Source organism: Pongo pygmaeus, chromosome 3 (assembly GCF_028885625.2).
Source record: "Pongo pygmaeus isolate AG05252 chromosome 3, NHGRI_mPonPyg2-v2.0_pri, whole genome shotgun sequence".
In the NCBI taxonomy this organism is placed as follows: Eukaryota; Metazoa; Chordata; class Mammalia; order Primates; family Hominidae; genus Pongo; species Pongo pygmaeus.
Genome location: NC_072376.2, coordinates 81,675,796 through 81,687,096, shown reverse-complemented (window position 1 = coordinate 81,687,096; position 11,301 = coordinate 81,675,796).

Below are 11,301 nucleotides of genomic sequence, written 5' to 3'. Positions count from 1 at the left end.
GCTCCCACTTACAGATAAGGACCTGTGGTATTTGGTTTTCTGCTCCTGCATTAGTTTGCTAAGAATAAAGACATCCATCTCCATCCATGTCCCTGCAAAGGACATAATCTCATTCTTTTTTTGGGGGGGGGCTGCATTGAATTCTATAGTGTAAGAGGGCATCCTTGTCTTGTGCAGGTTTTCAAGGGAAATCTCTCCAGCTTTTGTCCATTCAGTATGATGTTGACTGTGGATTTGTCATAGATGTCTCTTTTTATTTTGAGGTATGTTCCTTCAATACCTAGTTCATGAAGAGTTTTTAACATAAATGAATGCTGAATTTTATCGAAGGCCTCTTCTGCATCTATTGAGATAATCATGTAGTTTTTTTATTTAGTTCTGTTTATATGAAGAGTCACATTTATTTATTTCCACAGGCTGAGCCAACCTTGCATCCTGGGGATAATGCCTACTTGATCATTGTGGATAAGCTTTTTGACATGCTGCTGAATTCAGTTTGCCAGTGTGTTGTTGAGGATATTTGCATTGAGGTTTACCAAGGATATTGGCTTGAAGTTTTCATTTTTTGTTGTATCTCTGCCAGGTTTTGGTGTTAGGATGATGCTGGCTTCATAAAATGACTTAGGGAGAAGTACTTTTTCCACAATTCTTTGAAATAGTTTCAGTAGAAATAATACCAGGTCTTCTTTTTTATGTCTGGCACAATTTAGCTGTGAATCTGTCTGGTCCTAGGCTTTGTTTGGGTGGTAGGCTATTTATTACAGCCTCAATTTTAGAACTTGTTGTTGGTCTGTTCAGCAATTCAATTTCTTCTGGGTTTAGTCTTGGGAGGGTGTAGAATTCCAAGAACCATTTCTTCTACATTTTGTAGTTCTTGTGCATAGAGGTGTTCGTAATATTCTCTGATGGTTTTTATTTCTGTCAAGTCTGTGCTAATCTCCTCCTTGTCATTTCTGATTGTGTTTATTTGAATCTTCTCTCTTTTTTCTTTATTATTCTAGCTAGAAGTCTATTTATTTTATTAATTTTTTTGAAAAAACATTCTTGATTCATTGTTCTTTTGAATGTTTTTGTTGTGTCTGTATCTCTTTCAGTTCACCTCTGATTTTCATTATTTCTTGTCTTCTGATAGCTTTGGAATTTTTTTGGTCTTGGGTCTCTTTTTTTTTTTTTTTTTTTGAGACGGAGTCTCGCTAGGTCACCCAGGCTGGAGTGCAGTGCGGTGATCTCAGCTCACTGCAAGCTCTGCCTCCTGGGTTCATTCCATTATCCTGCCTCAGCCTCTGGAGTAGCTGGGACTACAGGTGCTGGCCACCATGCCCTGCTAATATTTTGTATTTGTAGTAGAGTTGGGGTTTCACCATGTTAGTCAGGCTGGTCTCGATCTCCTGACCTAGTGACCCGCCCTCCTTGGCCTCACAAAGTGCTGGAATTACAGGCATGAGCCACCACGCCTGACCCCCCTTGTTCTTTTAGTTGTGATTTTCAGGTTGTTGACTTCAGATTTTTCTAGCTTTCTGATGTGGGCATTTAGTCCTATACATTTTCCTCTTAACACTGCCTGGGTTTATCCCAGAGATTTTGGTATGTTATATCTTCGTTCTCATTAGTTTCAAAGATCTTCTTGATTTCTCTCTTAATTTCATTATTTGCCCACAAGTCATTCAGGAGTCATTCAGGAGCAGTCATTATTTGCCCAAAAGTCATCCAATCTAATTTTATGGTTTGGAGTAAATTTCTTAGTCTTGATTTCTAAGTTGATTGGACTGTAGTCCAAGAGACTATTTGTTATAATTTCAATTTTTTGTGTTTGCTAAAGAGTGTTTCACTTCTGATTGTGTAATCAATTAAAGAGAAAGAGTCCTGTGGCAATGAGAAAAATGTATAGTATTCTGTTTGTGGTGGAGAGTTCTTTAGATATCTATCAGGTTTATTTGATCTAGTGCTGAGTTCATGTCCTAAATATTTGCTAATTTTCTATCTAGATGATAGGTTTAATATTACCACTGGGGTATTAAAGAGTCCCACTATTATTGTTTGGGAGTCTAAGTCTCTTTTCAGGTCTCTAAGAACTTGCTTTGTGAATCTGGATGCTCCTCTGTTGGGTGCATTTATATTTAGGATAATTAGATCTTCTTGTTGAATTAAACTCTTTATCATTATGCAGTGTTCTTCTCTGTCTTTTTTGTTCTTTGTTTAAATTCTGTTTTCTATCTGCTTGGTAGATTTTTCTCCATTCATTTATTTTGAGCCTATGTATGCCATTGCAGGTCAGACTGGTTTCTTAAATACAGCATACCAATGGGTCTTGGTTCTTTAACCAGCTTACCCCTCCGTATTTTTTGATTAAGGCATTTAGCCCATATACATTTAAGGTTAATATTGATATGTGTGGATTTGATCCTGCCATCATGATGTTAGCTGGTTATTTTGTAGACTTGTGTATGTGGTTGATTTATAGTGTCACTGGTATGTGTACTTCAGTGTGCTTTTGTAATGGCTGGAAATGTTTCTTTTTTTTCCTTCTACATTTAGTGCTTCCTTAAGAAGCTTTTGTAAGGCAGGTGTGGTGGTAACAGATTCCCTCAGCCTTTGTTTATCTAAAAAATATCTTATTTTTCCTTTAGTTATAAAGCTTAGTTTGGCCACGGGGTTGAATAATGGCCCCCAATCTCTTCTGGCTTATAGGGTTTCAGCTGAGAGGTACACTGTTAGTTTTATGGGCTTCCCTTTGTAGGTGACCTGGCCTTTCTCACTATCTTTCTGTAACATTTGTTTTTTTTTTCATTTCTACCAAGAAGAATCTGATAATTATGTGCCTTGATGATAATATTCTCATGGAGTATCTTACTGGGGTTCTCCGCATTTTCTGAATTTGGTTTCCAGGTTGATTCCATTGTCCCCATATCTTTCAGGCACTCCAGTTAGTTGTAGATTTAGACTGTTTACAAAATCTCATATTTTTTGGAGGTTTCATTCATTCCTTTTCATTCTTTCTTTTTCTATTTTTGTCTGCCTATCTTAATTCAGAAAGCCAGTCTTCAAGCTCTGAGATTCTTTTCTTTGCTTGGTCTATTCTGCTATTAATACTTGTGATTTCATTATGAAATTCATGTGGTATCATTTCCAGCTCTATCAGATTGGTTACATTCTTCTTTATACTGGTTACTTTGTAAAGTAGAGTTCTTTATACTATATTTTGCTCCTATGATAATTTATTATCATTTTCGGCTTTCTTGCTTTTGGGTTACAATGTACTTGTTTAGCTTAGGGAACTTCATTTCTATCCATATTCTGAATTTTAATTCTGTCATGTCAGCCATCTTAGCTTCAGCCTGGTTCTGAACCCTTGCTGGAGAGGTGATATGGTCATTTGGATGAGAGAAGGTACTGTGGCTTTTTGAGTTTTCAGCATTCTTGCAATAATTTTTTACCTTTGTGGGCCTGTCTTCAATTTTTGAGGCTGCTGACCTTTGCTTATTTTTCTTTTTGATCTTATTTAATTACCTTGAGGGTTCATTGTGATATAAGTGAATTCAGCCAATTGGCTTTGTTTCTGGAAGATTTGGGGGGACCAACGTTCTGCTCCCAACTCCTGGACCACGTGCTTTAACTCCATTGGACTTCTATTGGGTCTCAACTTTGTTCTCTGGCTCCTCAAGGTTTTGAGTCTTCTGAGCTACGGTGGCCCAGGTGAAGCAGCTGCAGCAGAGTGCTAGTGAATGCAGAGGTGTCTGCCTCACTATGGTTGCTCATCACGAAGGCTGAAGCAAGGCAACTGGAGGAGGAATGGAAGGCCCCTGCTGGAGACTGTGTGCTGTACACCTCCACGGAGGTGGTGTTGGATTAGGGTGGGTTGCTGGGCAGCACAATTCTGGGTCTCTTCTCTGTGCTCCACAAGTTAAGAGTGCTCACTTAGGTTATGGGAGGATTTCCTGTTCTCTGTGCAGCTTTAGCACAAGGGTGGGGGACGGGCAGGGTCAGGGCTTTCTGGTTCTGTGCCTGCCAAGGCTACGTCTGCAAAGGCTGTCAGTAGGGGGGAGGGGTGCAGTAGGAGGGTGTACTGCACTCATGTGTGCTGCTGGGCCAAGTAAAGCTAAACTCACTCATGCAGATTTGCATCAGCACAGTGGCATGGGGAGTTGCTGTGGACTCAGGAGAAGCGGCAGTCTTGGGAGAGAACATGTAGACTGAGTGCATGGCTATAGGAGCCACCTTGCTGGAGTTCTCCAGTCAGGCACAGTCCACTGTTGCAGAAGCTATGGTGTGAGCCCCCAGGGTACCAAAGACTACCCTGTAAGCAGTCATGGCCAGGCTGGGGCCCTGGGGAAAGGCAGAAGTCCAAGGAGTGCTCAAGTTGAACCAGCCTCGTCTGATGTGCAGAATTGCTCTGAAAAGACCAGGTTTGACAGTTCCCCTAGGGCTAAAGTCTTATTGCGTGAGCAAGCTGAGCCTAAAGAGATGGCCATTGATGGCCACGCTTTGCTACAGATGCTCCCACACCGACCCCTCTTGGCTTCACATCAGCTGGCTTACTGCTCCACTACTTTGCTTGTCTCCTGGAGGATCCATACCGGAGATGTGCTGGTCAGCAATCACTCAATGCAATCATCCCAGGATGGAGACGCTGTTCTGTGGGCCCAAGCCAGGAGTTCCCTGTTTTGTGACTAGCAGTGTGATGTGTGGGATCCATGGGAGATGGTCGGGCCTCCTCTTCCTGAATCAACTGGAGCTTGTTGGGGGTGTGAATATGGCATTTAGGGTCTTTGCTCCTTTGGTAGTCTGAGGGTAGCAAGGTAAGCTCCACCACAGAAGCTGTGGCAGAGAGGCTTTCAGGGGCCCCTGGAGGCCCTGTCCAGGGAGTTTCCAAGTCGCTAATAGCTCAATAGTTCTGGCAGGGAGTGGCTAGAGGCCCAGGCTTGGGAGATCCGCCCAGTGAGGAGATATGGGAACAGGCAACCACATTACAGTCCAGTCACTTTACTGTAGGGCTGCGGCAGTATGCTGGGGGCCCACTCCAGCCTCTAGTTGCCTCAGATTTTCCAGTACCTGAAGGTATCACCAGTGAAATCTGAGAAACAGCAAAGATGGCAGCCTGCTCTTTTTCCTAATAGCTCTGTACTAGGGAGGTACAGACCTGTTGCCGGCCCAAACACACCTCTAAGAGGTGTCTGGAGACCCCAGTTGGGAGGTCTAACACAGTCAGAAGGACTGTGTTAATACCTCGGTGATGGGTTGATAGCTGCAGCAAAATACCATGGCACATATTTACTTATGTAACAAACCTTCACATCCTGGACATGTATTCTGGAACTTAAAATAAAACAAATACAATGAACAACAACAACAAAAATAAATTATTAACAAATGACAACTGAACCAAGAAAAGAAAGAAAGAAAGAAGGAGGGAAGGAAGGAAAATAAAAGAGAGACAAGGCAGGATGATGTCCCACCCAGGAGCAATGCAGAGCCAAATGAACCTCCCAGGGAAGTGATAAGTGAATATGAAACCCCAGGTAACATGCTTCTCCCACAGATCTCTGCAACCCTCGGGTCAGGAAGTTCCCTCATGAACCCACTTCACCAGGGCCTTAAGTGTGACACACAGAGCTACATGGAGTCTAAGTAGAGCAGCTGACCACATTTTTATAGAGCAGCTGTGCTGTGCTGGGGGTACATATCAGCCCCTGGTCACCTTGGAACCTCCAAACCTCAAAGGCAGGATTAGTTAGGTTGCCCAAACAGCAAAGATGACAGCCTGCCTCTTCCCCGGAAGCTCTATACTAACCCTATACCTGAAAACTCTGTCAGCTGAGGAACACCGGTGGCGGTACCCAAAATCCCTGTTGGGAGACTCCACCCAGTGATGAGGAACAGGGTCAGGGATCCACTTAAAAAAGCAGTCTGCTCACACATTTTTGTAGGACTGCTTTGCTGTGCTGGGCTATCACTTTCACCCCAGTCATCTCGGACTCTTCAAAGCCTCCAAGTTGAAATTGCTAAGTTGCACAAAGAGCAAAGATGGCAGCCCACACCTCTTGGGAGCTCTCTCCCAGGGTGTTTTCAAATCTCTAGTGGCGGGAGAACACTGATTGGTGTGGCTAGAAGCCCCTGTTTGGAGGTCCCGCCCAATGGGGAGGAACAGGATCTGGAACCTGCTTAAAGAAGCAGTCTGGTCAAGTTTAGGTAGAGTAGATTTGCAACAGCTGAGGGATTCCTTCCACCCCCCGCTTCCCAGTCCATTTGGACTCTCCAAAGCTCAAAGGGCAGAACAGCTAAGTTGCTCAAACAGCAAAAATGGCAGTCCTCACTGCACACTACCCCTCTGCACCCAACCCCCAGCTCCATCCTCGGTAGGCACAACACTGCTACCATGACTGTCTGGAATTCCAAGCCAGTAGGCCTTATCCTGTGAGGTGTTGTAAGGGTGGCGCTTACAGACTGTCACTGCTTGGCTGCCTGAATTCAACCTCTTTGCTGGGAATATAGTCACATTCCTAACCTCCCACTTTGCCAGAGCTACAGCTACTTTTGCCAGGAAGCCCAGAATGCTGGGATATCTAAAACTCCCAGGTCTCTACACATGCCTGAGCTGCCGCTCTGCCTAAACTCCATGTAGCTCTGTGTGTCACACTTAAGGCCCTGGTGGAGTGGGTTCATGATGGGATTTCCTGACCCGAGGGTTGCAGAGATCTGTGGGAGAAGCATGTTACCTGGAGTTGCACATTCACTCATCACTTCCCTGGGTCAGGAAGGTTTGCTTGGCTCTGCATGGCTCCTGGATGGACCATCATCCTGCTTGCTTTCTTTTCTCTCTTTCTTTCTTTCTTGCTTGCTTGCTTGATTTCTTGCTTTCTTTTCTTGCTTCCTTGCTTTCTTTTTTTTTCTTTTCTTTCTTTCCTTCCTTCTTGCTTTCTTGCTTTCTTTCTTTTCTTCCTTTCTTCTTCCTTTCCTTGTTCAAAGTTCTTTTATTAATAATTTATTTTTGTTGTCGTTCTTTATTGTATTTGTTTTGTCTTAAGTTCCAGGATACATGTCCAGGATGTGCAGGTTTGTTACATAGGTAAATATGTGCCATGGTGGTTTGCTGCAGCTATCAACCCATCACCGAGGTATTAAGCCCAGAATGCATTAGCTATTTATCCTGATGCCCTCCTTTCCTAACCCAACAGGCCCCATTGTGTGTTGTTCCCCTCCATGTGTCCATGTGTTCTCATTGTTCAGTACCCACTTATAAGTGAAAACATGTGGTATTTGGTTGTCTGATTCTGTGTTAGTTTGCTGAGGATAATGGCTTCTAGCTGTATCCATGTCCCTGCAATGGGCATGATCTCATTCTTGTTTATGTCTTCATAGTATTCCACAGTATATATGTACCACATTTTCTTTATCCAGTCTATCATTGATGGGCATTTGGGTTGATTCTATCTCTTTGCTATTGTGAATAGTGCAGCAATGAACATATGTGTGCATGTATCTTTAAAATACAATAATTTATATTCTTTGGGTATATACTCAGTAATTGGATTATGACAATATTAACCTTAAAAGTAAATGGGTTAAATGCCCCAATTAAAAAATACTGAATGACAAGCTGGATAAAGAGTCAGGACCCATCAGCATGCTGTATGCAACAGACCCATCTCACTTGCAAAGACACACATAGGCTCAAAATAAAGGGATGGAGGAAAATTTACCAAGCAAATAGAAAGCAGAAAGAAGCAGGTCTTGCTATCCTAATTTCTGAAAAAACAGACTTTAAACCAAAAAGATCAAGAAAGATAAAGAAGGCCATTACATAATGGTAAAGGGTTCAATTCAACAAGAAGAGCTAACTATCCTAAATATATATGCACCCAATACAGAAGTACCCAGACTCATGAAGCAAGTTCTTAGAGACTTACAAAGAGACTTAGACTCCCACACAATAATTGTGGGAGACTTTAACACCCCACTGTCAATATTATACAGAGTTTCGAAACAGAAAATTAACAACAATCTTCAGGACTTGAACTCAGCTCTCGATCAAGTGGACATGACAGATATCTACACAATTCCTCACCCAGAAACAACAGAATATACGTTGTTCTCTGTACTACATTGCACTTACTCTAAAATCAATCACGGAAATGGAAGTAAAACACTCCTTAGCAAATGAAAATAACTGAAATCATAATAAGCCAGTCTCTCTGACCACAGCACAATCAAATCGGAACCCAAGATTAAGAAACTCACTTAAAACCCCACAACTACAGGGAAATTGAACAACCTGCTCTTGAATGACTCCTGAGTAAGTAATGAAATTAAGGCAGAAATCAATGAGAACAAAAAGACAATATAACAGAATCTCTGAGATGCAGCTAAAGCATTGCTAAAAGGGAAATTTAAAGGACTAAATTCCCACATCAAAGAGCTTGACAGTCCTCAAATTGACGCATATATCACAACTAAAAGAACTAGAGAGCCAAGTGCAAACAAACTCCAAAGCTAGCAGAAGACAAGAAATAACTAAGATCAGAGTGGTGCTGAAGGAGATAGAGACATGAAAAACTATTCAAAAAATCAACAAATCCAGGAGCTGTTTCTTGAAAAAATAAAATAAAATAGACAGCAGTCTAGACTAATAAAGAGGAAAAGAGAGAAGAATCAAATAGACACAATAAAAAATGATAAAGGGGATATGACCACTGACTCCATAGAAACACAAACCACCATCAGAGAATACTATAAACACTTCTATGCAAATAAACTAGAAAATCTAGAAGTAGATAAATTTCTTGACACATACACCCTCCCAAAGATGAACTGAGAATAAGATGAGACCTATAACAAGTTCTGAAATGGAGGCAGTAATAAATACCCTACCAATCAACCAAAAAAAAAAAAAAAAGCCCAGGATCAGATTTATTCATAGCTGCATTGTTTTTCTCCATTCTCTGTGTATCAGTTGCTTCCTTGATTAATCCCAATGCAAGTATCTGAATGTTTCAGCTGAAGGTGCTGTATTTACTCACTCCATCTGTTTCTCTCCAAAAAGAGCCATGCATATGAGCTGCTTCTAGTTGGCCATCTTGCCCACTCCCCCACTTATAACAATTTTCAAGAGTATACCTCATATTAAGTGATTTTGCTAACACAAGAAATACTTCTGAGATGTTGCAGATTTGGTTCCAGGCTACTACAATAAAGCAAAACATGCAATAATGTGAGTCACACAGTTTGTTTTGGTTTCTCTGGCACATAAAAGTTATGTTTACACAATGCTGCAGTCTATTAATTCTGTAGTAGTATTAAGTTCAAAAAAAGTACACACCTTAATTAAAAAAACTTCATTGCTAAAAAGTAGTAACACTCATCTCAGCCTTCAGTGAGTTGTAAACTTTTTTCATGGTGGAGAGTCTTGCATCAATGTTGATGCCTACTAACTCATCAGAGTAGTGACTGCTAGTAGTTGGTGTGGCTGTGGCACTTTCTTAAAAATAAGAAAACAATGGCATATGCCACATCCACTAACCCTTCTTTTCACAAAAGATTTCTGTTTAGCATGCATTTTTGTTTGATAGCAATTTTCCCATAGTGGTACTTCTTTCAAAACAGGAATCAATCCTCTGAAAGTCTAATGCTGCTTTATTAAGTAAATTTAAGTCATATTCTAAATCTATTGTTGTCATTTCAGCAATGTTCACATAATCTTCACCAGGAGTAGATTCAATCTCAAGAAACAACTTTCTTTTCTCTTCCATAAGAAGCAACTCCTCATGTATTTGTTTTATCACAAGATTGCAGCAATTTACTTACATCTTCAAGTTCCACTTCTAGTTTGAGTTATCTTTCTATTTCCACCACATTTGCAGTTATTTCCTCCACTGAAGTCTTTGTTATAGGGCCAACAGGTTCATATGCCCACTCTGCAATAATAGACCAATTACAATGAGACATTATGTTTTGCAGCAAAGAAAGAGTTTGATAATTGGAGGGCACTGAGAAGGAAGATAGTTGGAGACCCTCAAACTTACCTCCTCAAGGAAATCTGGGCTGGAGTTTTTAAGGGGATAATGGAGGGTGATGGACTGAACAATTGGAGTCATAGATTAGTCAGGATAATGAAGATAAAATCAGTAGGAGTTGGAAACTGCATTCTTTGGTGAGTCAGCTCCTTGTGGGGTCCTTGAGACCAGCTGGCATCAGGGAGGTCCCTCAGACCAGCTGAGTCAGTAGTTTCATCAGTATGCTGGACCTGAAGGAATACCTCAAAGAGAAAACCACATTTCAAAATGTTTAAGTTATTATCTATAGAACAGTTAAGATGAACTCTAATCTTGTAACAATGTCTGCATAATTCTAATACAGTAGCCAAAAAACTATGAGGAAGTGAGTCAGAGAGCAAGCTAACCTAATAATTAATACTGAATATACTACAGGCTTGGTTTACTTTTGTTTTTTTTTTTTTCCCCTCCCTTTGTCCTTGATTAATTGAACAAAGTCTATAGGAATAGTTTCATCTTGAAACTCTCTAAATCATACATGATGGCTGTAAGAATCAACACATAAATGCTATATCATAAATGAACCTTTAAAATATTATGCTAAGTAAAATAAGCCAGTCATAAAATATCACATATTGTATAATTCCATGTATTAAAAAAATGTCCAGAATAGGCAAATCTATAGAGATAGAAATTCAAGTAGCAGTTGCCCAGGATAGGACAAATGTAGAAAGAAGGGGTAGGGAGTAAAAGGCTAAAGATTATAGGGTTTATTTTTAGGAGATAAGAGTTCTCTAAAACTGACTCTTACAGTAGAAGCACAATTCTGTGAATATACTATGAAACATCAAATTTTACACAATAATTGATAATTTGTATGATATCTGAATTATATGTCAACAAATTTACAAAAGTTTTTGAACCACATTTAGCTATTTTATCTTTAGTTCTGTGTCAAAGAGACTGCAGGAACATGAGCCTCTCACTGCTACTCTTATGGACACTATTCTTAAATATATTACATGAGTCAGGTGATGTGTTCATCCAAGATCATTGATATTAGCTGAATTACAGCACTTAAAAATCTAGGGCCGGGTGCGGTGGCTCACGCCTTTAATCCCAGCACTTTGGGAGGCCGAGGCAGGCGGATCACAAGGTCAGGAGTTCGAGACCATCCTGCCGAATACAGTGAAACCCCGTCTCTACTAAAAATACAAAAAATTAGCTTGGCGCGGTGGCAGGCGCCTGTCTGTAGTCCCAGCTACTCAGGAGGCTGAGGCAGGAGAATGGTGTGAACCCGAGAGGAGGAGCTTGC